The sequence below is a fragment of the Mauremys reevesii genome, linkage group 12 (assembly GCF_016161935.1).
Source record: "Mauremys reevesii isolate NIE-2019 linkage group 12, ASM1616193v1, whole genome shotgun sequence".
Taxonomy (NCBI): Eukaryota; Metazoa; Chordata; order Testudines; family Geoemydidae; genus Mauremys; species Mauremys reevesii.
Genome location: NC_052634.1, coordinates 41,000,546 through 41,026,240, shown reverse-complemented (window position 1 = coordinate 41,026,240; position 25,695 = coordinate 41,000,546). Strand labels below are relative to the sequence as shown.

At 59.4% G+C, this 25,695-nt stretch overlaps 8 non-coding genes across 8 annotated transcripts; all 8 read left to right on the top strand.

Annotated features, from left to right (window-relative positions):
• Positions 1-1,862: 1,862 nt before the first annotated feature.
• On the top strand, positions 1,863-1,934 carry TRNAD-GUC. The gene has a single exon. It is a non-coding gene; the product is annotated as a tRNA-Asp (tRNA).
• Positions 1,935-5,545: 3,611 nt separating this feature from the next.
• On the top strand, positions 5,546-5,617 carry TRNAD-GUC. The gene has a single exon. It is a non-coding gene; the product is annotated as a tRNA-Asp (tRNA).
• A 4,807-nt stretch (positions 5,618-10,424) lies between these two features.
• TRNAD-GUC lies at positions 10,425-10,496 on the top strand. Its single transcript has one exon. It is a non-coding gene; the product is annotated as a tRNA-Asp (tRNA).
• A 1,160-nt stretch (positions 10,497-11,656) lies between these two features.
• On the top strand, positions 11,657-11,728 carry TRNAD-GUC. The gene has a single exon. It is a non-coding gene; the product is annotated as a tRNA-Asp (tRNA).
• A 7,284-nt stretch (positions 11,729-19,012) lies between these two features.
• TRNAD-GUC lies at positions 19,013-19,084 on the top strand. The gene has a single exon. It is a non-coding gene; the product is annotated as a tRNA-Asp (tRNA).
• Positions 19,085-22,677: 3,593 nt separating this feature from the next.
• On the top strand, positions 22,678-22,749 carry TRNAD-GUC. Its single transcript has one exon. It is a non-coding gene; the product is annotated as a tRNA-Asp (tRNA).
• A 1,162-nt stretch (positions 22,750-23,911) lies between these two features.
• Positions 23,912-23,983, top strand: TRNAD-AUC. Its single transcript has one exon. It is a non-coding gene; the product is annotated as a tRNA-Asp (tRNA).
• A 1,160-nt stretch (positions 23,984-25,143) lies between these two features.
• On the top strand, positions 25,144-25,215 carry TRNAD-GUC. Its single transcript has one exon. It is a non-coding gene; the product is annotated as a tRNA-Asp (tRNA).
• Positions 25,216-25,695: the final 480 nt, after the last annotated feature.

The following is a 25,695-nucleotide window of genomic DNA, read 5'->3' as shown; positions in this document are numbered from 1 at the left end:
GTCACGGCGTTGCTTTTTTGGTGGGGAGGGGCTGTCCTGCAGCACGCCTCGTGGCTCAGTCTGATGGCGTCCGTTTGCAAAGAGAGCCATCAGCCGGTCCTCAGTTTCTGCTTGGTAAAGGCAAGTCAGTGGGGTCCATCGGTCAGAAAAAGAGTCCCAGGACTTCTTGCTGGGCGCCAGGTTCCAAAAGCAGCGCATTCCCTCCTGGAAAGGGCTGTGTTTCGAATGTCCGTCCAGTGCGCGTTGAAGGGAAGGATCTGCGTGTCAGGGAAGCTGCGTCCCTTCAGAGGCGCTTGAGAAGCCAAAGGGGCCGTGGGTGAGTTTGTGATGAGGTGAGTGTGAAGTGTGGAAGGGGGAGTGTGGCAAGAGGAGGTTTTGAGAGGAAAAAAGGTGCTGCTGAGCTGGTAGGGGAGGGCAAGGTCCCAGGCGGGTGTTGTGTGAGGAGCTGTGTAGGCCCGAAAAGGCGTCCTGCTGGGCAAGGGCAGGTGAGGAGGGCCAGGGCTGTTGCTGCGGCCAAAGACTTTGGAATGCAGAAGAGGGCCAGGAGTGTTGTTGCCTGCTGGGGCCCATGCGACGGTGTAGGTGTACGCTGACAATAGCTGGTCTGTAGGAGCTGCGGCCGCTCATCATGCTCGTTAGTGTAGTGGTGAGTATCCTTGCCTGTCACGCGGGAGACCGGGGTTCGATTCCCCGACGGGGAGGGTGACCCCTTTTGAAGGGGGGACAAAGAAATCCCTGGCCTGCCCGCCACATGCCTTCCATTCTCTTTCGACGGCCACTTCCCTTCGCACCCCGCACTGATGACTTTCACCTCCAGAGAGACAGTTACCTCGCAAGGACACGCTCGCCCTAGCCAAAGCCTCCCCCGGGTCCTGCACGTGGGGGCACGTTTCAGAGCGGCAAAGGGAAATAGGCTGGCCAGGGCCATGAGGACAATGGCCCAGACAAACGGGGAGGCACTTGGTTCAGGGGTGTAGGAAGACAGAAAAAGGGACAGGCATGGGATTGGCTTCCTCTCTTTTTTCCTTTGCTCAGCATTTGACCTGTGACTGTAATGGGGAGACTTGAGAAAGACCTGTGGCCGCCGGCGAGGTAGGTGGCCGCCCCGAGAGCGCAGAGCTGAGCATTTTCCGCTGGGCTGCTGCCTGCGCCCCCAGCACCTGGCCGTGATCGTATAGTGGTTAGTACTCTGCGCCGTGGCCGCAGCAACCTCGGTTCGAATCCGGGTCACGGCATTGCTTTTTGGTGGGGAGGGGCTATCCTGCAGCACGCCTCGTGGCTCAGTCTGATGGCGTCCGTTTGCAAAGAGAGCCATCAGCCGGTCCTCAGTTTCTGCTTGGTAAGGGCAAGTCAGTGGGGTCCATCGGTCAGAAAAAGAGTCCCAGGACTTCTTGCTGGGCGCCAGGGTCCAAAAGCAGCGCATTCCCTCCTGGAAAGGGCTGTGTTTCGAATGTCCGTCCAGTGCGCGTTGAAGGGAAGGATCTGCGTGCCTGGGAAGCTGCGTCCCTTCAGAGGCGCTTGAGAAGCCAAAGGGGCCGTGGGTGAGTTTGTGATGAGGTGAGTGTGAAGTGTGGAAGGGGGAGTGTGGCAAGAGGAGTTTTTGAGAGGAAAAAAGGTGCTGCTGAGCTGGTAGGGGAGGGCAAGGTCCCAGGCGGGTGTTGTGTGAGGAGCTGTTTAAGCCCGAAAAGGCATCCTGCTGGGCAAGGGCAGGTGAGGAGGGCCAGGGCTGTTGCTGCGGCCAAAGCCTTTGGGAAGCAGAAGAGGGCCAGGAGTGTTGTTGCCTGCTGGGGCCCATGCGACGGTGTAGGTGTACGCTGGCAATAGCTGGTCTGTGGGAGCTGGGACCGCTTATCATGCCCCTTTCCTCGTTAGTATAGTGGTGAGTATCCCCGCCTGTCACGCGGGAGACCGGGGTTCGATTCCCTGATGGGGAGGGTGACTCCTTTTGAAGGGGGGACAAAGAAATCCCTGGCCTGCCCGCCACATGCCTTGCATTCTCCTTCGACGGCCACTTCCCTTCGCACCCCGCACTGATGACTTTCACCTCCAGAGAGACAGTTACCTCGCAAGGACACGCTCGCCCTAGCCAAAGCCTCCCCCGGGGCCTGCACGTGGGGGCACGTTTCAGAGCGGCAAAGGGAAATAGGCTGGCCAGGGCCATGAGGACAATGGCCCAGACAAACGGGGAGGGACTTGGTCCAGGGGTGGAGGAAGACAGAAAAAGGGACAGGCATGGGATTGGCTTCCTGTCTTGTTTCCTTTGCTCAGCATTTGACCTGTGTGTGTAATGGGGAGACTTGAGAAAGACCTGTGGCCGCCGGTGAGGTAGGTGGCCGCCCCGAGAGTGCAGATCTGAGCATTTTCCGCTGGGCTCCTAGCCTGCGCCCCCAGCGCCTGGCCGTGATCGTATAGTGGTTAGTACTCTGCGCCGTGGTCGCAGCAACCTTGGCTCGAATCCGGGTCACGGCGTTGCTTTTTGGTGGGGAGGGGCTATCCTGCAGCACGCCTCGTGGCTCAGTCTGATGGCGTCCGTTTGCAAAGAGAGCCATCAGCCGGTCCTCATTTTCTGCTTGGTAAAGGCAAGTCAGTGGGGTCCATCAGTCAGAAAAAGAGTCCCAGGACTTCTTGCTGGGCGCCAGGGTCCAAAAGCAGCGCATTCCCTCCTGGAAAGGGCTGTGTTTCGAATGTCCGTCCAGTGCGCGTTGAAGGGAAGGATCTGCGTGCCTGGGAAGCTGCGTCCCTTCAGAGGCGCTTGAGAAGCCAAAGGGGCCGTGGGTGAGTTTGTGATGAGGTGAGTGTGAAGTGTGGAATGGGGAGAGTGGCAAGAGGAGGTTTTGAGAGGAAAAAAGGTGCTGCTGAGCTGGTAGGGGAGGGCAAGGTTCCAGGCGGGTGTTGTGTGAGGAGCTGTGTAGGCCCGAAAAGGCGTCCTGCTGGGCAAGGGCAGGTGAGGAGGGCCAGGGCTGTTGCTGCGGCCAAAGCCTTTGGGAAGCAGAAGAGGGCCAGGAGTGTTGTTGCCTGCTGGGGCCCATGCGACGGTGTAGGTGTACGCTGACAATAGCTGGTCTGTGGGAGCTGGGGCCGCTCATCATGCCCCTTTCCTCGTTAGTATAGTGGTGAGTATCCCTTCCTATCACGCGGGAGACCGGGGTTCGATTTCCCGATGGGGAGGGTGACTCCTTTTGAAGGGGGGACAAAGAAATCCCTGGCCTGCCCGCCACATGCCTTGCATTCTCCTTCGACGGCCACTTCCCTTCGCACCCCGCACTGATGACTTTCACCTCCAGGGAGACAGTTACCTCGCAAGGACACGCTCGCCCTAGCCAAAGCCTCACCCGGGGCCTGCACGTGGGGGCACGTTTCAGAGCGGCAAAGGGAAATAGGCTGGCCAGGGCCATGAGGACAATGGCCCAGACAAACGGGGAGGGACTTGGTCCAGGGGTGGAGAAAGACAGTAAAAGGGACAGGCATGGGATTGGCTTCCTCTCTTTTTTCCTTTGCTCAGCATTTGACCTGTGACTGTAATGGGGAGACTTGAGAAAGACCTGTGGCCGCCGGCGAGGTAGGTGGCCGCCCGAGAGCGCAGAGCTGAGCATTTTCCGCTGGGCTGCTGCCTGCGCCCCAGCACCTGGCCGTGATCGATAGCGGTTAGTACTCTGCGCCGTGGCCGCAGCAACCTCGCTTCGAATCCGGTCACGGCATTGCTTTTTGGTGGGGAGGGCTATCCTGCAGCACGCCTCGTGGCTCAGTCTGATGGCGTCCGTTTGCAAAGAGAGCCATCAGCCGGTCCTCAGTTTCTGCTTGGTAAGGAAGTCAGTGGGGTCCATCGGTCAGAAAAAGAGTACCAGGACTTCTTGCTGGGTGCCAGGGTCCAAAAGCAGCGCATTCCTCCTGGAAAGGGCTGTTTTTCGAATGTCCGTCCAGTGCGCGTTGAAGGGAAGGATCTGCGTGCCTGGGAAGCTGCGCCCCTTCAGAGGCGCTTGAGAAGCCAAAGGGGCCGTGGTTGAGTTTGTGATGAGGTGAGTGTGAAGTGTGGAAGGGGAGTGGCAAGAGGAGGTTTTGAGAGGAAAAAGGTGCTGCTGAGCTGGTAGGGGAGGGCAAGGTCCCAGGCGGGTGTTGTGTGAGGAGCTGTGTAAGCCCGAAAAGGCGTCCTGCTGGGCAAGGGCAGGTGAGGAGGGCCAGGGCTGTTGCTGCGGCCAAAGCCTTTGGGAAGCAGAAGAGGGCCAGGAGTGTTGTTGCCTGCTGGGGCCCATGCGACGGTGTAGGTGTACGCTGACAATAGCTGGTCTGTGGAGCTGGGGCCCCTCATCATGCCCCTTTCCTTGTTAGTATAGTGGTGAGTGTCCCCGCCTGTCACGCGGGAGACCGGGTCTGATTCCCCGACGGGGAGGGTGACCCCTTTGAAGGGGGACAAAGAAATCCCTGGCCTGCCCGCCACATGCCTTGCATTCTCCTTCGACGGCCACTTCCCTTCGCACCCCGCACTGATGACTTTCACCTCCAGAGAGACAGTTACCTCGCAAGGACACGCTCGCCCTAGCCAAAGCCTCCCCCGGGGCCTGGACGTGGGGGCACGTTTCAGAGCGGCAAAGGGAAATAGGCTGGCCAGGGCCATGAGGACAATGGCCCAGACAAACGGGGAGGGACTTGGTCCAGGGGTGGAGGAAGACAGAAAAAGGGACAGGCATGGGATTGGCTTCCTGTCTTGTTTCCTTTGCTCAGCATTTGACCTGTGACTGTAATGGGGAGACTTGAGAAAGACCTGTGGCCGCCGGCGAGGTAGGTGGACGCCCCGAGAGCGCAGAGCTGAACATTTTCTGCTGGGCTGCTGCCTGCGCCCCCAGCACCTGGCCGTGATCGTATAGTGGTTAGTACTCTGCGCCTTGGCCGCAGCAACCTCGATTCGAATCCGGGTCACGGCGTTGCTTTTGGTGGGGAGGGGCTATCCTGCAGCACGCCTCGTGGCTCAGTCTGATGGCGTCCGTTTGCAAAGAGAGCCATCAGCCGGTCCTCAGTTTCTGCTTGGTAAAGGCAAGTCAGTGGGGTCCATCGGTCAGAAAAAGAGTCCCAGGACTTCTTGCTGGGCGCCAGGGTCCAAAAGCAGCGCATTCCCTCCTGGAAAGGGCTGTGTTTCGAATGTCCGTCCAGTGCGCGTTGAAGGGAAGGATCTGCGTGCCAGGGAAGCTGCATCCCTCCAGAGGCGCTTGAGAAGCCAAAGGGGCCGTGGGTGAGTTTGTGATGAGGTGAGTGTGAAGTGTGGAAGGGGGAGGGTGGCAAGAGGAGGTTTTGATAGGAAAAAAGGTGCTGCTGAGCTGGTAGGGGAGGGCAAGGTCCCAGGCGGGTGTTGTGTGAGGAGCTGTGTAGGCCCGAAAAGGCGTCCTGCTGGGCAAGGGCAGGTGAGGAGGGCCAGGGCTGTTGCTGCGGCCAAAGCCTTTGGGAAGCAGAAGAGGGCCAGGGGTGTTGTTGCCTGCTGGGGCCCATGCGACGGTGTAGGTGTACGCTGACCATAGCTGGTCTGTGGGAGCTGGGGCCACTCACCGTGCCCCTTTCCTCGTTAGTATAGTGGTGAGTATCCCCGCCTGTCACGCGGGAGACCGGGGTTCGATTCCCCGACGGGGAGGGTGACCCCTTTTGAAGGGGGGACAAAGAAATCCCTGGCCTGCCCGCCACATGCCTTGCATTCTCTTTCGATGGCCACTTCCCTTCGCACCCCGCACTGATGACTTTCACCTCCAGAGAGACAGTTACCTCGCAAGGACACGCCGCCTAGCCAAAGCCTCACCCGGGGCCTGCACGTGGGGGCACGTTTCAGAGCGGCAAAGGGAAATAGGCTGGCCAGGGCCATGAGGACAATGGCCCAGACAAACGGGGAGGGACTTGGTCCAGGGGTGGAGAAAGACAGTAAAAGGGACAGGCATGGGATTGGCTTCCTCTCTTTTTTCCTTTGCTCAGCATTTGACCTGTGACTGTAATGGGGAGACTTGAGAAAGACCTGTGGCCGCCGGCGAGGTAGGTGGCCGCCCCGAGAGCGCAGAGCTGAGCATTTTCCGCTGGGCTGCTGCCTGCCCCCCCAGCACCTGGCCGTGATCGTATAGTGGTTAGTACTCTGCGCCTTGGCCGCAGCAACCTCGATTCGAATCCGGGTCACGGCGTTGCTTTTTGGTGGGGAGGGGCTATCCTGCAGCACGCCTCGTGGCTCAGTCTGATGGCGTCCGTTTGCAAAGAGAGCCATCAGCCGGTCCTCAGTTTCTGCTTGGTAAAGGCAAGTCAGTGGGGTCCATCGGTCAGAAAAAGAGTCCCAGGACTTCTTGCTGGGCGCCAGGGTCCAAAAGCAGCGCATTCCCTCCTGGAAAGGGCTGTGTTTCGAATGTCCGTCCAGTGCGCGTTGAAGGGAAGGATCTGCGTGCCAGGGAAGCTGCATCCCTCCAGAGGCGCTTGAGAAGCCAAAGGGGCCGTGGGTGAGTTTGTGATGAGGTGAGTGTGAAGTGTGGAAGGGGGAGGGTGGCAAGAGGAGGTTTTGATAGGAAAAAAGGTGCTGCTGAGCTGGTAGGGGAGGGCAAGGTCCCAGGCGGGTGTTGTGTGAGGAGCTGTGTAGGCCCGAAAAGGCGTCCTGCTGGGCAAGGGCAGGTGAGGAGGGCCAGGGCTGTTGCTGCGGCCAAAGCCTTTGGGAAGCAGAAGAGGGCCAGGAGTGTTGTTGCCTGCTGGGGCCCATGCGACGGTGTAGGTGTACGCTGACCATAGCTGGTCTGGGGAGCTGGGGCCACTCACCGTGCCCCTTTCCTCGTTAGTATAGTGGTGAGTATCCCCGCCTGTCACGCGGAGACCGGGTTCGATTCCCGACGGGGAGGGTGACCCTTTGAAGGGGGACAAAGAAATCCCTGGCCTGCCCGCCACATGCCTTGCATTCTCTTTCGATGGCCACTTCCCTTCGCACCCCGCACTGATGACTTTCACCTCCAGAGAGACAGTTACCTCGCAAGGACACGCTCGCCCTAGCCAAAGCCTCACCCGGGGCCTGCACGTGGGGCACGTTTCAGAGCGGCAAAGGGAAATAGGCTGGCCAGGGCCATGAGGACAATGGCCCAGACAAACGGGGAGGGACTTGGTCCAGGGGTGGAGGAAGACAGAAAAAGGGACAGGCATGGGATTGGCTTCCTGTCTTGTTTCCTTTGCTCAGCATTTGACCTGTGTGTGTAATGGGGAGACTTGAGAAAGACCTGTGGCCGCCGGTGAGGTAGGTGGCCGCCCCGAGAGTGCAGATCTGAGCATTTTCCGCTGGGCTCCTAGCCTGCGCCCCCAGCACCTGGCCGTGATCGTATAGCGGTTAGTACTGTGCGCCGTGGTCGCAGCAACCTTGGCTCGAATCCGGGTCACGGCGTTGCTTTTGGTGGGGAGGGGCTATCCTGCAGCACGCCTCGTGGCTCAGTCTGATGGCGTCCGTTTGCAAAGAGAGCCATCAGCCGGTCCTCATTTTCTGCTTGGTAAAGGCAAGTCAGTGGGGTCCATCGGTCAGAAAAAGAGTCCCAGGACTTCTTGCTGGGCGCCAGGGTCCAAAAGCAGCGCATTCCCTCCTGGAAAGGGCTGTGTTTCGAATGTCCGTCCAGTGCGCGTTGAAGGGAAGGATCTGCGTGCCTGGGAAGCTGCGTCCCTTCAGAGGCGCTTGAGAAGCCAAAGGGGCCGTGGGTGAGTTTGTGATGAGGTGAGTGTGAAGTGTGGAATGGGGAGAGTGGCAAGAGGAGGTTTTGAGAGGAAAAAAGGTGCTGCTGAGCTGGTAGGGGAGGGCAAGGTCCCAGGCGGGTGTTGTGTGAGGAGCTGTGTAGGCCCGAAAAGGCGTCCTGCTGGGCAAGGGCAGGTGAGGAGGGCCAGGGCTGTTGCTGCGGCCAAAGCCTTTGGGAAGCAGAAGATGGCCAGGGGTGTTGTTGCCTGCTGGGGCCCATGCGACGGTGTAGGTGTACGCTGACAATAGCTGGTCTGTGGGAGCTGCAGCCGCTCATCATGCTCGTTAGTATAGTGGTAAGTATCCTTGCCTGTCACGCGGGAGACCGGGGTTCGATTCCCCGACGGGGAGGGTGACCCCTTTTGAAGGGGGGACAAAGAAATCCCTGGCCTGCCCGCCACATGCCTTCCATTCTCTTTCGACGGCCACTTCCCTTCGCACCCCGCACTGATGACTTTCACCTCCAGAGAGACAGTTACCTCGCAAGGACACGCTCGCCCTAGCCAAAGCCTCCCCCGGGGCCTGCACGTGGGGGCACGTTTCAGAGCGGCAAAGGGAAGTAGGCTGGCCAGGGCCATGAGGACAATGGCCCAGACAAACGGGGAGGCACTTGGTCCAGGGGTGGAGGAAGACAGAAAAAGGGACAGGCATGGGATTGGCTTCCTCTTTTTTCCTTTGCTCAGCATTTGACCTGTGACTGTAATGGGGAGACTTGAGAAAGACCTGTGGCCGCCAGCGAGGTAGGTGGCCGCCCGAGAGCGCAGAGCTGAGCATTTTCCGCTGGGCTGCTGCGCCCCAGCACCTGGCCGTGATCGTATAGTGGTTAGTACTCTGCGCCGTGGCCGCAGCAACCTCGGTTCGAATCCGGTCACGGCATTGCTTTTGGTGGGAGGGGCTATCCTGCAGCACGCCTCGTGGCTCAGTCTGATGGCGTCCGTTTGCAAAGAGAGCCATCAGCCGGTCCTCAGTTTCTGCTTGGTAAGGGCAAGTCAGTGGGGTCCATCGGTCAGAAAAAGAGTCCCAGGACTTCTTGCTGGGCGCCAGGTTCCAAAAGCAGCGCATTCCTCCTGGAAAGGGCTGTGTTTCGAATGTCCGTCCAGTGCGCGTTGAAGGGAAGGATCTGCGTGTCAGGAAGCTGCGCCCTTCAGAGGCGCTGAGAAGCCAAAGGGGCCGTGGGTGAGTTTGTGATGAGGTGAGTGTGAAGTGTGGAAGGGGGAGTGTGGCAAGAGGAGGTTTTGAGAGGAAAAAAGGTGCTGCTGAGCTGGTAGGGGAGGGCAAGGTCCCAGGCGGGTGTTGTGTGAGGAGCTGTGTAGGCCCGAAAAGGCGTCCTGCTGGGCAAGGGCAGGTGAGGAGGGCCAGGGCTGTTGCTGCGGCCAAAGACTTTGGAATGCAGAAGAGGGCCAGGAGTGTTGTTGCCTGCTGGGGCCCATGCGACGGTGTAGGTGTACGCTGACAATAGCTGGTCTGTGGCAGCTGCGGCCGCTCATCATGCTCGTTAGTATAGTGGTGAGTATCCTTGCCTGTCACGTGGGAGACCGGGGTTCGATTTCCCGATGGGGAGGGTGACTCCTTTTGAAGGGGGGACAAAGAAATCCCTGGCCTGCCCGCCACATGCCTTGCATTCTCCTTCGACGGCCACTTCCCTTCGCACCCCGCACTGATGACTTTCACCTCCAGAGAGACAGTTACCTCGCAAGGACACGCTCGCGCTAGCCAAAGCCTCACCCGGGGCCTGCACGTGGGGGCACGTTTCAGAGCGGCAAAGGGAAATAGGCTGGCCAGGGCCATGAGGACAATGGCCCAGACAAACGGGGAGGGACTTGGTCCAGGGGTGGAGAAAGACAGTAAAAGGGACAGGCATGGGATTGGCTTCCTCTCTTTTTTCCTTTGCTCAGCATTTGACCTGTGACTGTAATGGGGAGACTTGAGAAAGACCTGTGGCCGCCGGCGAGGTAGGTGGCCGCCCCGAGAGCGCAGAGCTGAGCATTTTCCGCTGGGCTGCTGCCTGCGCCCCCAGCACCTGGCCGTGATCGTATAGTGGTTAGTAGTCTGCGCCTTGGCCGCAGCAACCTCGGTTCGAATCCGGGTCACGGCATTGCTTTTTGGTGGGGAGGGGCTATCCTGCAGCACGCCTCGTGGCTCAGTCTGATGGCGTCCGTTTGCAAAGAGAGCCATCAGCCGGTCCTCAGTTTCTGCTTGGTAAGGGCAAGTCAGTGGGGTCCATCGGTCAGAAAAAGAGTCCCAGGACTTCTTGCTGGGCGCCAGGTTCCAAAAGCAGCGCATTCCCTCCTGGAAAGGGCTGTGTTTCGAATGTCCGTCCAGTGCGTTGAAGGGAAGGATCTGCGTGTCAGGAAGCTGCGTCCTTCAGAGGCGCTTGAGAAGCCAAAGGGGCCGTGGGTGAGTTTGTGATGAGGTGAGTGTGAAGTGTGGAAGGGGGAGTGTGGCAAGAGGAGGTTTTGAGAGGAAAAAAGGTGCTGCTGAGCTGGTAGGGGAGGGCAAGGTCCCATGCGGGTGTTGTGTGAGGAGCTGTGTAGGCCCGAAAAGGCGTCCTGCTGGGCAAGGGCAGGTGAGGAGGGCCAGGGCTGTTGCTGCGGCCAAAGACTTTGGAATGCAGAAGAGGGCCAGGAGTGTTGTTGCCTGCTGGGGCCCATGCGACGGTGTAGGTGTACGCTGACAATAGCTGGTCTGTGGGAGCTGCGGCCGCTCATCATGCTCGTTAGTATAGTGGTGAGTATCCCCGCCTGTCACGCGGGAGACCGGGGTTCGATTCCCCGACGGGGAGGGTGACCCCTTTTGAAGGGGGGACAAAGAAATCCCTGGCCTGCCCGCCACATGCCTTGCATTCTCCTTCGACGGCCACTTCCCTTCGCACCCCGCACTGATGACTTTCACCTCCAGAGAGACAGTTACCTCGCAAGGACACGCTCGCCCTAGCCAAAGCCTCCCCCGGGGCCTGGACGTGGGGGCACGTTTCAGAGCGGCAAAGGGAAATAGGCTGGCCAGGGCCATGAGGACAATGGCCCAGACAAACGGGGAGGGACTTGGTCCAGGGGTGGAGGAAGACAGAAAAAGGGACAGGCATGGGATTGGCTTCCTGTCTTGTTTCCTTTGCTCAGCATTTGACCTGTGACTGTAATGGGGAGACTTGAGAAAGACCTGTGGCCGCCGGCGAGGTAGGTGGACGCCCCGAGAGCGCAGAGCTGAACATTTTCTGCTGGGCTGCTGCCTGCGCCCCCAGCACCTGGCCGTGATCGTATAGTGGTTAGTACTCTGCGCATTGGCCGCAGCAACCTCGATTGGAATCCGGGTCACGGCGTTGCTTTTGGTGGGGAGGGGCTATCCTGCAGCACGCCTCGTGGCTCAGTCTGATGGCGTCCGTTTGCAAAGAGAGCCATCAGCCGGTCCTCAGTTTCTGCTTGGTAAAGGCAAGTCAGTGGGGTCCATCGGTCAGAAAAAGAGTCCCAGGACTTCTTGCTGGGCGCCAGGGTCCAAAAGCAGCGCATTCCCTCCTGGAAAGGGCTGTGTTTCGAATGTCCGTCCAGTGCGCGTTGAAGGGAAGGATCTGCGTGCCTGGGAAGCTGCGTCCCTTCAGAGGCGCTTGAGAAGCCAAAGGGGCCGTGGGTGAGTTTGTGATGAGGTGAGTGTGAAGTGTGGAAGGGGGAGTGTGGCAAGAGGAGTTTTTGAGAGGAAAAAAGGTGCTGCTGAGCTGGTAGGGGAGGGCAAGGTCCCAGGCGGGTGTTGTGTGAGGAGCTGTGTAAGCCCGAAAAGGCATCCTGCTGGGCAAGGGCAGGTGAGGAGGGCCAGGGCTGTTGCTGCGGCCAAAGCCTTTGGGAAGCAGAAGAGGGCCAGGAGTGTTGTTGCCTGCTGGGGCCCATGCGACGGTGTAGGTGTACGCTGACAATAGCTGGTCTGTGGGAGCTGGGACCACTCATCATGCCCCTTTCCTCGTTAGTATAGTGGTGAGTATCCCTGCCTGTCACGCGGGAGACCGGGGTTCGATTCCCTGATGGGGAGGGTGACTCCTTTTGAAGGGGGGACAAAGAAATCCCTGGCCTGCCCGCCACATGCCTTGCATTCTCCTTCGACGGCCACTTCCCTTCGCACCCCGCACTGATGACTTTCACCTCCAGAGAGACAGTTACCTCGCAAGGACACGCTCGCCCTAGCCAAAGCCTCCCCCGGGGCCTGCACGTGGGGGCACGTTTCAGAGCGGCAAAGGGAAATAGGCTGGCCAGGGCCATGAGGACAATGGCCCAGACAAACGGGGAGGGACTTGGTCCAGGGGTGGAGGAAGACAGAAAAAGGGACAGGCATGGGATTGGCTTCCTGTCTTGTTTCCTTTGCTCAGCATTTGACCTGTGTGTGTAATGGGGAGACTTGAGAAAGACCTGTGGCCGCCGGTGAGGTAGGTGGCCGCCCCGAGAGTGCAGATCTGAGCATTTTCCGCTGGGCTCCTAGCCTGCGCCCCCAGCACCTGGCCGTGATCGTATAGCGGTTAGTACTGTGCGCCGTGGTCGCAGCAACCTTGGCTCGAATCCGGGTCACGGCGTTGCTTTTTGGTGGGGAGGGGCTATCCTGCAGCACGCCTCGTGGCTCAGTCTGATGGCGTCCGTTTGCAAAGAGAGCCATCAGCCGGTCCTCATTTTCTGCTTGGTAAAGGCAAGTCAGTGGGGTCCATCGGTCAGAAAAAGAGTCCCAGGACTTCTTGCTGGGCGCCAGGGTCCAAAAGCAGCGCATTCCCTCCTGGAAAGGGCTGTGTTTCGAATGTCCGTCCAGTGCGCGTTGAAGGGAAGGATCTGCGTGCCTGGGAAGCTGCGTCCCTTCAGAGGCGCTTGAGAAGCCAAAGGGGCCGTGGGTGAGTTTGTGATGAGGTGAGTGTGAAGTGTGGAATGGGGAGAGTGGCAAGAGGAGGTTTTGAGAGGAAAAAAGGTGCTGCTGAGCTGGTAGGGGAGGGCAAGGTCCCAGGCGGGTGTTGTGTGAGGAGCTGTGTAGGCCCGAAAAGGCGTCCTGCTGGGCAAGGGCAGGTGAGGAGGGCCAGGGCTGTTGCTGCGGCCAAAGCCTTTGGGAAGCAGAAGAGGGCCAGGAGTGTTGTTGCCTGCTGGGGCCCATGCGACGGTGTAGGTGTACGCTGACAATAGCTGGTCTGTGGGAGCTGCGGCCGCTCATCATGCTCGTTAGTATAGTGGTGAGTATCCTTGCCTGTCACGCGGGAGACCGGGGTTCGATTCCCCGACGGGGAGGGTGACCCCTTTTGAAGGGGGGACAAAGAAATCCCTGGCCTGCCCGCCACATGCCTTCCATTCTCTTTCGACGGCCACTTCCCTTCGCACCCCGCACTGATGACTTTCACCTCCAGAGAGACAGTTACCTCGCAAGGACACGCTCGCCCTAGCCAAAGCCTCCCCCGGGGCCTGCACGTGGGGGCACGTTTCAGAGCGGCAAAGGGAAGTAGGCTGGCCAGGGCCATGAGGACAATGGCCCAGACAAACGGGGAGGCACTTGGTCCAGGGGTGGAGGAAGACAGAAAAAGGGACAGGCATGGGATTGGCTTCCTCTCTTTTTTCCTTTGCTCAGCATTTGACCTGTGACTGTAATGGGGAGACTTGAGAAAGACCTGTGGCCACCAGCGAGGTAGGTGGCCGCCCCGAGAGCGCAGAGCTGAGCATTTTCCGCTGGGCTGCTGCCTGCGCCCCCAGCACCTGGCCGTGATCGTATAGCGGTTAGTACTCTGCGCCGTGGCCGCAGCAACCTCGGTTCGAATCCGGGTCACGGCATTGCTTTTTGGTGGGGAGGGGCTATCCTGCAGCACGCCTCGTGGCTCAGTCTGATGGCGTCCGTTTGCAAAGAGAGCCATCAGCCGGTCCTCAGTTTCTGCTTGGTAAGGGCAAGTCAGTGGGGTCCATCGGTCAGAAAAAGAGTCCCAGGACTTCTTGCTGGGCGCCAGGTTCCAAAAGCAGCGCATTCCCTCCTGGAAAGGGCTGTGTTTCGAATGTCCGTCCAGTGCGCGTTGAAGGGAAGGATCTGCGTGTCAGGGAAGCTGCGTCCCTTCAGAGGTGCTTGAGAAGCCAAAGGGGCCGTGGGTGAGTTTGTGATGAGGTGAGTGTGAAGTGTGGAAAGTTGAGGGTGGCAAGAGGAGGTTTTGAGAGGAAAAAAGGTGCTGCTGAGCTGGTAGGGGAGGGCAAGGTCCCAGGCGTGTGTTGTGTGAGGAGCTGTGTAGGCCCGAAAAGGCGTCCTGCTGGGCAAGGGCAGGTGAGGAGGGCCAGGGCTGTTGCTGCGGCCAAAGACTTTGGAATGCAGAAGAGGGCCAGGAGTGTTGTTGCCTGCTGGGGCCCATGCGACGGTGTAGGTGTACGCTGACAATAGCTGGTCTGTGGGAGCTGCGGCCGCTCATCATGCTCGTTAGTATAGTGGTGAGTATCCTTGCCTGTCACGTGGGAGACCGGGGTTCGATTCCCCGACGGGGAGGGTGACCCCTTTTGAAGGGGGGACAAAGAAATCCCTGGCCTGCCCGCCACATGCCTTCCATTCTCTTCGACGGCCACGTCCCTTCGCACCCCGCACTGATGACTTTCACCTCCAGAGAGACAGTTACCTCGCAAGGACACGCTCGCCCTAGCCAAAGCCTCCCCCGGGGCCTGCACGTGGGGGCACGTTTCAGAGCGGCAAAGGGAAATAGGCTGGCCAGGGCCATGAGGACAATGGCCCAGACAAACGGGGAGGCACTTGGTTCAGGGGTGGAGGAAGACAGAAAAAGGGACAGGCATGGGATTGGCTTCCTCTCTTTTTTCCTTTGCTCAGCATTTGACCTGTGACTGTAATGGGGAGACTTGAGAAAGACCTGTGGCCGCCGGCGAGGTAGGTGGCCGCCCCGAGAGCGCAGAGCTGAGCATTTTCCGCTGGGCTGCTGCCTGCGCCCCCAGCACCTGGCCGTGATCGTATAGTAATTAGTACTCTGCGCCGTGGCCGCAGCAACCTCGGTTCAAATCCGGGTCACGGCATTGCTTTTTGGTGGGGAGGGGCTATCCTGCAGCACGCCTCGTGGCTCAGTCTGATGGCGTCCGTTTGCAAAGAGAGCCATCAGCCGGTCCTCAGTTTCTGCTTGGTAAGGGCAAGTCAGTGGGGTCCATCGGTCAGAAAAAGAGTACCAGGACTTCTTGCTGGGTGCCAGGGTCCAAAAGCAGCGCATTCCCTCCTGGAAAGGGCTGTTTTTCGAATGTCCGTCCAGTGCGCGTTGAAGGGAAGGATCTGCGTGCCTGGGAAGCTGCGTCCCTTCAGAGGCGCTTGAGAAGCCAAAGGGGCCGTGGGTGAGTTTGTGATGAGGTGAGTGTGAAGTGTGGAATGGGGAGAGTGGCAAGAGGAGGTTTTGAGAGGAAAAAAGGTGCTGCTGAGCTGGTAGGGGAGGGCAAGGTCCCAGGCGGGTGTTGTGTGAGGAGCTGTGTAGGCCCGAAAAGGCGTCCTGCTGGGCAAGGGCAGGTGAGGAGGGCCAGGGCTGTTGCTGCGGCCAAAGCCTTTGGGAAGCAGAAGATGGCCAGGGGTGTTGTTGCCTGCTGGGGCCCATGCGACGGTGTAGGTGTACGCTGACAATAGCTGGTCTGTGGGAGCTGCAGCCGCTCATCATGCTCGTTAGTATAGTGGTGAGTATCCTTGCCTGTCACGCGGGAGACCGGGGTTCGATTCCCCGACGGGGAGGGTGACCCCTTTTGAAGGGGGGACAAAGAAATCCCTGGCCTGCCCGCCACATGCCTTCCATTCTCTTTCGACGGCCACTTCCCTTCGCACCCCGCACTGATGACTTTCACCTCCAGAGAGACAGTTACCTCGCAAGGACACGCTCGCCCTAGCCAAAGCCTCCCCCGGGGCCTGCACGTGGGGGCACGTTTCAGAGCGGCAAAGGGAAGTAGGCTGGCCAGGGCCATGAGGACAATGGCCCAGACAAACGGGGAGGCACTTGGTCCAGGGGTGGAGGAAGACAGAAAAAGGGACAGGCATGGGATTGGCTTCCTCTCTTTTTTCCTTTGCTCAGCATTTGACCTGTGACTGTAATGGGGAGACTTGAGAAAGACCTGTGGCCGCCAGCGAGGTAGGTGGCCGCCCCGAGAGCGCAGAGCTGAGCATTTTCCGCTGGGCTGCTGCCTGCGCCCCCAGCACCTGGCCGTGATCGTATAGTGGTTAGTACTCTGCGCCGTGGCCGCAGCAACCTCGGTTCGAATCCGGGTCACGGCATTGCTTTTTGGTGGGGAGGGGCTATCCTGCAGCACGCCTCGTGGCTCAGTCTGATGGCGTCCGTTTGCAAAGAGAGCCATCAGCCGGTCCTCAGTTTCTGCTTGGTAAGGGCAAGTCAGTGGGGTCCATCGGTCAGAAAAAGAGTCCCAGGACTTCTTGCTGGGCGCCAGGTTCCAAAAGCAGCGCATTCCCTCCTGGAAAGGGCTGTGTTTCGAATGTCCGTCCAGTGCGCGTTGAAGGGAAGGATCTGCGTGTCAGGGAAGCTGCGTCCCTTCAGAGGCGCTTGAGAAGCCAAAGGGGCCGTGGGTGAGTTTGTGATGAGGTGAGTGTGAAGTGTGGAAGGGGGAGTGTGGCAAGAGGAGGTTTTGAGAGGAAAAAAGGTGCTGCTGAGCTGGTAGGGGAGGGCAAGGTCCCAGGCGGGTGTTGTGTGAGGAGCTGTGTAGGCCCGAAAAGGCGTCCTGCTGGGCAAGGGCAGGTGAGGAGGGCCAGGGCTGTTGCTGCGGCCAAAGACTTTGGAATGCAGAAGAGGGCCAGGAGTGTTGTTGCCTGCTGGGGCCCATGCGACGGTGTAGGTGTACGCTGACAATAGCTGGTCTGTGGCAGCTGCGGCCGCTCATCATGCTCGTTAGTATAGTGGTGAGTATCCTTGCCTGTCACGTGGGAGACCGGGGTTCGATTTCCCGATGGGGAGGGTGACTCCTTTTGAAGGGGGGACAAAGAAATCCCTGGCCTGCCCGCCACATGCCTTGCATTCTCCTTCGACGGCCACTTCCCTTCGCACCCCGCACTGATGACTTTCACCTCCAGAGAGACAGTTACCTCGCAAGGACACGCTCGCGCTAGCCAAAGCCTCACCCGGGGCCTGCACGTGGGGGCACGTTTCAGAGCGGCAAAGGGAAATAGGCTGGCCAGGGCCATGAGGACAATGGCCCAGACAAACGGGGAGGGACTTGGTCCAGGGGTGGAGAAAGACAGTAAAAGGGACAGGCATGGGATTGGCTTCCTCTCTTTTTTCCTTTGCTCAGCATTTGACCTGTGACTGTAATGGGGAGACTTGAGAAAGACCTGTGCCGCCGGCGAGGTAGGTGGCCGCCCCGAGAGCGCAGAGCTGAGCATTTTCCGCTGGGCTGCTGCCTGCGCCCCCAGCACCTGGCCGTGATCGTATAGTGGTTAGTAGTCTGCGCCTTGGCCGCAGCAACCTCGGTTCGAATCCGGGTCACGGCATTGCTTTTTGGTGGGGAGGGGCTATCCTGCAGCACGCCTCGTGGCTCAGTCTGATGGCGTCCGTTTGCAAAGAGAGCCATCAGCCGGTCCTCAGTTTCTGCTTGGTAAGGGCAAGTCAGTGGGGTCCATCGGTCAGAAAAAGAGTCCCAGGACTTCTTGCTGGGCGCCAGGTTCCAAAAGCAGCGCATTCCCTCCTGGAAAGGGCTGTGTTTCGAATGTCCGTCCAGTGCGCGTTGAAGGGAAGGATCTGCGTGTCAGGGAAGCTGCGTCCCTTCAGAGGCGCTTGAGAAGCCAAAGGGGCCGTGGGTGAGTTTGTGATGAGGTGAGTGTGAAGTGTGGAAGGGGGAGTGTGGCAAGAGGAGGTTTTGAGAGGAAAAAAGGTGCTGCTGAGCTGGTAGGGGAGGGCAAGGTCCCATGCGGGTGTTGTGTGAGGAGCTGTGTAGGCCCGAAAAGGCGTCCTGCTGGGCAAGGGCAGGTGAGGAGGGCCAGGGCTGTTGCTGCGGCCAAAGACTTTGGAATGCAGAAGAGGGCCAGGAGTGTTGTTGCCTGCTGGGGCCCATGCGACGGTGTAGGTGTACGCTGACAATAGCTGGTCTGTGGGAGCTGCGGCCGCTCATCATGCTCGTTAGTATAGTGGTGAGTATCCCCGCCTGTCACGCGGGAGACCGGGTCTGATTCCCCGACGGGGAGGGTGACCCCTTTTGAAGGGGGGACAAAGAAATCCCTGGCCTGCCCGCCACATGCCTTGCATTCTCCTTCGACGGCCACTTCCCTTCGCACCCCGCACTGATGACTTTCACCTCCAGAGAGACAGTTACCTCGCAAGGACACGCTCGCCCTAGCCAAAGCCTCCCCCGGGGCCTGGACGTGGGGGCACGTTTCAGAGCGGCAAAGGGAAATAGGCTGGCCAGGGCCATGAGGACAATGGCCCAGACAAACGGGGAGGGACTTGGTCCAGGGGTGGAGGAAGACAGAAAAAGGGACAGGCATGGGATTGGCTTCCTGTCTTGTTTCCTTTGCTCAGCATTTGACCTGTGACTGTAATGGGGAGACTTGAGAAAGACCTGTGGCCGCCGGCGAGGTAGGTGGACGCCCCGAGAGCGCAGAGCTGAACATTTTCTGCTGGGCTGCTGCCTGCGCCCCCAGCACCTGGCCGTGATCGTATAGTGGTTAGTACTCTGCGCCTTGGCCGCAGCAACCTCGATTCGAATCCGGGTCACGGCGTTGCTTTTTGGTGGGGAGGGGCTATCCTGCAGCACGCCTCGTGGCTCAGTCTGATGGCGTCCGTTTGCAAAGAGAGCCATCAGCCGGTCCTCAGTTTCTGCTTGGTAAAGGCAAGTCAGTGGGGTCCATCGGTCAGAAAAAGAGTCCCAGGACTTCTTGCTGGGCGCCAGGGTCCAAAAGCAGCGCATTCCCTCCTGGAAAGGGCTGTGTTTCGAATGTCCGTCCAGTGCGCGTTGAAGGGAAGGATCTGCGTGCCTGGGAAGCTGCGTCCCTTCAGAGGCGCTTGAGAAGCCAAAGGGGCCGTGGGTGAGTTTGTGATGAGGTGAGTGTGAAGTGTGGAAGGGGGAGTGTGGCAAGAGGAGTTTTTGAGAGGAAAAAAGGTGCTGCTGAGCTGGTAGGGGAGGGCAAGGTCCCAGGCGGGTGTTGTGTGAGGAGCTGTGTAAGCCCGAAAAGGCATCCTGCTGGGCAAGGGCAGGTGAGGAGGGCCAGGGCTGTTGCTGCGGCCAAAGCCTTTGGGAAGCAGAAGAGGGCCAGGAGTGTTGTTGCCTGCTGGGGCCCATGCGACGGTGTAGGTGTACGCTGACAATAGCTGGTCTGTGGGAGCTGGGACCACTCATCATGCCCCTTTCCTCGTTAGTATAGTGGTGAGTATCCCTGCCTGTCACGCGGGAGACCGGGGTTCGATTCCCTGATGGGGAGGGTGACTCCTTTTGAAGGGGGGACAAAGAAATCCCTGGCCTGCCCGCCACATGCCTTGCATTCTCCTTCGACGGCCACTTCCCTTCGCACCCGCACTGATGACTTTCACCTCCAGAGAGACAGTTACCTCGCAAGGACACGCTGCCCCTAGCCAAAGCCTCCCCCGGGGCCTGCACGTGGGGGCACGTTTCAGAGCGGCAAAGGGAAATAGGCTGGCCAGGGCCATGAGGACAATGGCCCAGACAAACGGGGAGGGACTTGGTCCAGGGGTGGAGGAAGACAGAAAAAGGGACAGGCATGGGATTGGCTTCCTGTCTTGTTTCCTTTGCTCAGCATTTGACCTGTGTGTGTAATGGGGAGACTTGAGAAAGACCTGTGGCCGCCGGTGAGGTAGGTGGCCGCCCCGAGAGTGCAGATCTGAGCATTTTCCGCTGGGCTCCTAGCCTGCGCCCCCAGCACCTGGCCGTGATCGTATAGCGGTTAGTACTGTGCGCCGTGGTCGCAGCAACCTTGGCTCGAATCCGGGTCACGGCGTTGCTTTTGGTGGGGAGGGCTATCCTGCAGCACGCCTCGTGGCTCAGTCTGATGGCGTCCGTTTGCAAAGAGAGCCATCAGCCGGTCCTCATTTTCTGCTTGGTAAAGGCAAGTCAGTGGGGTCCATCGGTCAGAAAAAGAGTCCCAGGACTTCTTGCTGGGCGCCAGGGTCCAAAAGCAGCGCATTCCCTCCTGGAAAGGGCTGTGTTTCGAATGTCCGTCCAGTGCGCGTTGAAGGGAAGGATCTGCGTGCCAGGGAAGCTGCCCCTTCAGAGGCGCTTGAGAAGCCAAAGGCCGTGGGTGAGTTTGTGATGAGGTGAGTGTGAAGTGTGGAATGGGGAGAGTGGCAAGAGGAGGTTTTGAGAGGAAAAAAGGTGCTGCTGAGCTGGTAGGGGAGGGCAAGGTCCCAGGCGGGTGTTGTGTGAGGAGCTGTGTAGGCCCGAAAAGGCGTCCTGCTGGGCAAGGGCAGGTGAGGAGGGCCAGGGCTGTTGCTGCGGCCAAAGCCTTTGGGAAGCAGAAGAGGGCCAGGAGTGTTGTTGCCTGCTGGGGCCCATGCGACGGTGTAGGTGTACGCTGACAATAGCTGGTCTGTGGGAGCTGCGGCCGCTCATCATGCTCGTTAGTATAGTGGTGAGTATCCTTGCCTGTCACGCGGGAGACCGGGTCTGATTCGACGGGGAGGGTGACCCTTTGAAGGGGGGACAAAGAAATCCCTGGCCTGCCCGCCACATGCCTTCCATTCTCTTTCGACGGCCACTTCCCTTCGCACCCCGCACTGATGACTTTCACCTCCAGAGAGACAGTTACCTCGCAAGGACACGCTCGCCCTAGCCAAAGCCTCCCCCGGGGCCTGCACGTGGGGGCACGTTTCAGAGCGGCAAAGGGAAGTAGGCTGGCCAGGGCCATGAGGACAATGGCCCAGACAAACGGGGAGGCACTTGGTCCAGGGGTGGAGGAAGACAGAAAAAGGGACAGGCATGGGATTGGCTTCCTCTCTTTTTTCCTTTGCTCAGCATTTGACCTGTGACTGTAATGGGGAGACTTGAGAAAGACCTGTGGCCACCAGCGAGGTAGGTGGCCGCCCCGAGAGCGCAGAGCTGAGCATTTTCCGCTGGGCTGCTGCCTGCGCCCAGCACCTGGCCGTGATCGTATAGCGGTTAGTACTCTGCGCCGTGGCCGCAGCAACCTCGGTTCGAATCCGGGTCACGGCATTGCTTTTTGGTGGGGAGGGGCTATCCTGCAGCACGCCTCGTGGCTCAGTCTGATGGCGTCCGTTTGCAAAGAGAGCCATCAGCCGGTCCTCAGTTTCTGCTTGGTAAGGGCAAGTCAGTGGGGTCCATCGGTCAGAAAAAGAGTCCCAGGACTTCTTGCTGGGCGCCAGGTTCCAAAAGCAGCGCATTCCTCCTGGAAAGGGCTGTGTTTCGAATGTCCGTCCAGTGCGCGTTGAAGGGAAGGATCTGCGTGTCAGGGAAGCTGCGTCCCTTCAGAGGTGCTTGAGAAGCCAAAGGGGCCGTGGGTGAGTTTGTGATGAGGTGAGTGTGAAGTGTGGAAAGTTGAGGGTGGCAAGAGGAGGTTTTGAGAGGAAAAAAGGTGCTGCTGAGCTGGTAGGGGAGGGCAAGGTCCCAGGCGTGTGTTGTGTGAGGAGCTGTGTAGGCCCGAAAAGGCGTCCTGCTGGGCAAGGGCAGGTGAGGAGGGCCAGGGCTGTTGCTGCGGCCAAAGACTTTGGAATGCAGAAGAGGGCCAGGAGTGTTGTTGCCTGCTGGGGCCCATGCGACGGTGTAGGTGTACGCTGACAATAGCTGGTCTGTGGGAGCTGCGGCCGCTCATCATGCTCGTTAGTATAGTGGTGAGTATCCTTGCCTGTCACGTGGGAGACCGGGGTTCGATTCCCCGACGGGGAGGGTGACCCCTTTTGAAGGGGGGACAAAGAAATCCCTGGCCTGCCCGCCACATGCCTTCCATTCTCTTTCGACGGCCACTTCCCTTCGCACCCCGCACTGATGACTTTCACCTCCAGAGAGACAGTTACCTCGCAAGGACACGCTCGCCCTAGCCAAAGCCTCCCCCGGGGCCTGCACGTGGGGGCACGTTTCAGAGCGGCAAAGGGAAATAGGCTGGCCAGGGCCATGAGGACAATGGCCCAGACAAACGGGGAGGCACTTGGTTCAGGGGTGGAGGAAGACAGAAAAAGGGACAGGCATGGGATTGGCTTCCTCTCTTTTTTCCTTTGCTCAGCATTTGACCTGTGACTGTAATGGGGAGACTTGAGAAAGACCTGTGGCCGCCGGCGAGGTAGGTGGCCGCCCCGAGAGCGCAGAGCTGAGCATTTTCCGCTGGGCTGCTGCCTGCGCCCCCAGCACCTGGCCGTGATCGTATAGTAATTAGTACTCTGCGCCGTGGCCGCAGCAACCTCGGTTCAAATCCGGGTCACGGCATTGCTTTTTGGTGGGGAGGGGCTATCCTGCAGCACGCCTCGTGGCTCAGTCTGATGGCGTCCGTTTGCAAAGAGAGCCATCAGCCGGTCCTCAGTTTCTGCTTGGTAAGGGCAAGTCAGTGGGGTCCATCGGTCAGAAAAAGAGTACCAGGACTTCTTGCTGGGTGCCAGGGTCCAAAAGCAGCGCATTCCCTCCTGGAAAGGGCTGTTTTTCGAATGTCCGTCCAGTGCGTTGAAGGGAAGGATCTGCGTGCCTGGGAAGCTGCGTCCCTTCAGAGGCGCTTGAGAAGCCAAAGGGGCCGTGGGTGAGTTTGTGATGAGGTGAGTGTGAAGTGTGGAAGGGGGAGTGTGGCAAGAGGAGGTTTTGAGAGGAAAAAAGGTGCTGCTGAGCTGGTAGGGGAGGGCAAGGTCCCAGGCGGGTGTTGTGTGAGGAGCTGTGTAAGCCCGAAAAGGCGTCCTGCTGGGCAAGGGCAGGTGAGGAGGGCCAGGGCTGTTGCTGCGGCCAAAGCCTTTGGGAAGCAGAAGAGGGCCAGGAGTGTTGTTGCCTGCTGGGGCCCATGCGACGGTGTAGGTGTACGCTGACAATAGCTGGTCTGTGGAGCTGGGGCCCCTCATCATGCCCCTTTCCTCGTTAGTATAGTGGTGAGTATCCCCGCCTGTCACGCGGGAGACCGGGGTTTGATTCCCCGACGGGGAGGGTGACCCCTTTTGAAGGGGGGACAAAGAAATCCCTGGCCTGCCCGCCACATGCCTTGCATTCTCCTTCGACGGCCACTTCCCTTCGCACCCGGCACTGATGACTTTCACCTCCAGAGAGACAGTTACCTCGCAAGGACACGCTCGCCCTAGCCAAAGCCTCCCCCGGGGCCTGCACGTGGGGGCACGTTTCAGAGCGGCAAAGGGAAATAGGCTGGCCAGGGCCATGAGGACAATGGCCCAGACAAACGGGGAGGGACTTGGTCCAGGGGTGGAGGAAGACAGAAAAAGGGACAGGCATGGGATTGGCTTCCTGTCTTGTTTCCTTTGCTCAGCATTTGACCTGTGTGTGTAATGGGGAGACTTGAGAAAGACCTGTGGCCGCCGGTGAGGTAGGTGGCCGCCCCGAGAGTGCAGATCTGAGCATTTTCCGCTGGGCTCCTAGCCTGCGCCCCCAGCACCTGGCCGTGATCGTATAGCGGTTAGTACTCTGCGCTGCGGCCGCAGCAACCTCGGTTCGAATCTGGGTCACGGCGTTGCTTTTTGGTGGGGAGGGCCTATCCTGCAGCACGCCTCGTGGCTCAGTCTGATGGCGTCCGTTTGCAAAGAGAGCCATCAGCCGGTCCTCAGTTTCTGCTTGGTAAAGGCAAGTCAGTGGGGTCCATCGGTCAGAAAAAGAGTACCAGGACTTCTTGCTGGGTGCCAGGGTCCAAAAGCAGTGCATTCCCTCCTGGAAAGGGCTGTGTTTCGAATGTCCGTCCAGTGCGCGTTGAAGGGAAGGATCTGCATGCCAGGGAAGCTGCGTCCCTACAGAGGCGCTTGAGAAGCCAAAGGGGCCGTGGGTGAGTTTGTGATGAGGTGAGTCTGAAGTGTGGAAGGGGGAGGGTGGCAAGAGGAGGTTTTGAGAGGAAAAAAGGTGCTGCTGAGCTGGTAGGGGAGGGCAAGGTCCCAGGCGGGTGTTGTGTGAGGAGCTGTGTAGGCCCGGAAAGGCGTCCTGCTGGGCAAGGGCAGGTGAGGAGGGCCAGGGCTGCTGCTGCGGCCAAAGCCTTTGGGAAGCAGAAGAGGGCCAGGGGTGTTGTTGCCTGCTGGGGCCCATGCGACGGTGTAGGTGTACGCTGACCATAGCTGGTCTGTGGGAGCTGGGGCCACTCATCATGCCCCTTTCCTCGTTAGTATAGTGGTGAGTATCCCCGCCTATCACGCGGGAGACCGGGGTTCGATTTCCCGATGGGGAGGGTGACTCCTTTTGAAGGGGGACAAAGAAATCCCTGGCCTGCCCGCCACATGCCTTGCATTCTCTTTCGACGGCCACTTCCCTTCGCACCCCGCACTGATGACTTTCACCTCCAGAGAGACAGTTACCTCGCAAGGACACGCTCGCCCTAGCCAAAGCCTCCCCCGGGGCCTGCACGTGGGGGCACGTTTCAGAGCGGCAAAGGGAAATAGGCTGGCCAGGGCCATGAGGACAATGGCCCAGACAAACAGGGAGGCACTTGGTCCAGGGGTGGAGGAAGACAGAAAAAGGGACAGGCATGGGATTGGCTTCCTGTCTTGTTTCCTTTGCTCAGCATTTGACCTGTGACTGTAATGGGGAGACTTGAGAAAGACCTGTGGCCGCCGGCGAGGTAGGTGGCCGCCCCGAGAGCGCAGAGCTGAGCATTTTCCGCTGGGCTGCTGCCTGTGTCCCCAGCACTTGGCCGTGGTCGTATAGTGGTTAGTACTCTGCGCCATGGCCGCAGCAACCTCGGTTCAAATCCGGGTCACAGCATTGCTTTTTGGTTGGGAGGGGCTATCCTGCAGCACGCCTCGTGGCTCAGTCTGATGGCGTCCGTTTGCAAAGAGAGCCATCAGCCGGTCCTCAGTTTCTGCTTGGTAAAGGCAAGTCAGTGGGGTCCATCGGTCAGAAAAAGAGTACCAGGACTTCTTGCTGGGCGCCAGGGTCCAAAAGCAGCGCATTCCCTCCTGGAAAGGGCTGTGTTTCGAATGTCCGTCCAGTGCGCGTTGAAGGGAAGGATCTGCGTGCCTGGGAAGCTGCGTCCCTTCAGAGGCGCTTGAGAAGCCAAAGGGGCCGTGGGTGAGTTTGTGATGAGGTGAGTGTGAAGTGTGGAAGGGGGAGGGTGGCAAGAGGAGGTTTTGAGAGGAAAAAAGGTGCTGCTGAGCTGGTAGGGGAGGGCAAGGTCCCAGGCGGGTGTTGTGTGAGGAGCTGTGTAGGCCCGAAAAGGCGTCCTGCTGGGCAAGGGCAGGTGAGGAGGGCCAGGGCTGTTGCTGCGGCCAAAGCCTTTGGGAAGCAGAAGAGGGCCAGGGGTGTTGTTGCCTGCTGGGGCCCATGCGACGGTGTAGGTGTACGCTGACCATAGCTTTTCTGTGGGAGCTGGGGCTACTCATCATGCCCCTTTCTTCGTTAGTATAGTGGTGAGTATCCCCGCCTGTCACGTGGGAGACCGGGGTTCGATTCCCCGACGGGGAGGGTGACCCCTTTTGAAGGGGGGACAAAGAAATCCCTGGCCTGCCCGCCACATGCCTTGCATTCTCTTCGACGGCCACTTCCCTTCGCACCCCGCACTGATGACTTTCACCTCCAGAGAGACAGTTACCTCGCAAGGACACGCTCGCCCTAGCCAAAGCCTCCCCCGGGGCCTGCACGTGGGGGCACGTTTCAGAGCGGCAAAGGGAAATAGGCTGGCCAGGACCATGAGGACAATGGCCCAGACAAACAGGGAGGCACTTGGTCCAGGGGTGGAGGAAGACAGAAAAAGGGACAGGCATGGGATTGGCTTCCTGTCTTGTTTCCTTTGCTCAGCATTTGACCTGTGACTGTAATGGGGAGACTTGAGAAAGACCTGTGGCCGCCGGCGAGGTAGGTGGCCGCCCCGAGAGCGCAGAGCTGAGCATTTTCCGCTGGGCTGCTGCCTGCGCCCCCAGCACCTGGCCGTGATCGTATAGTGGT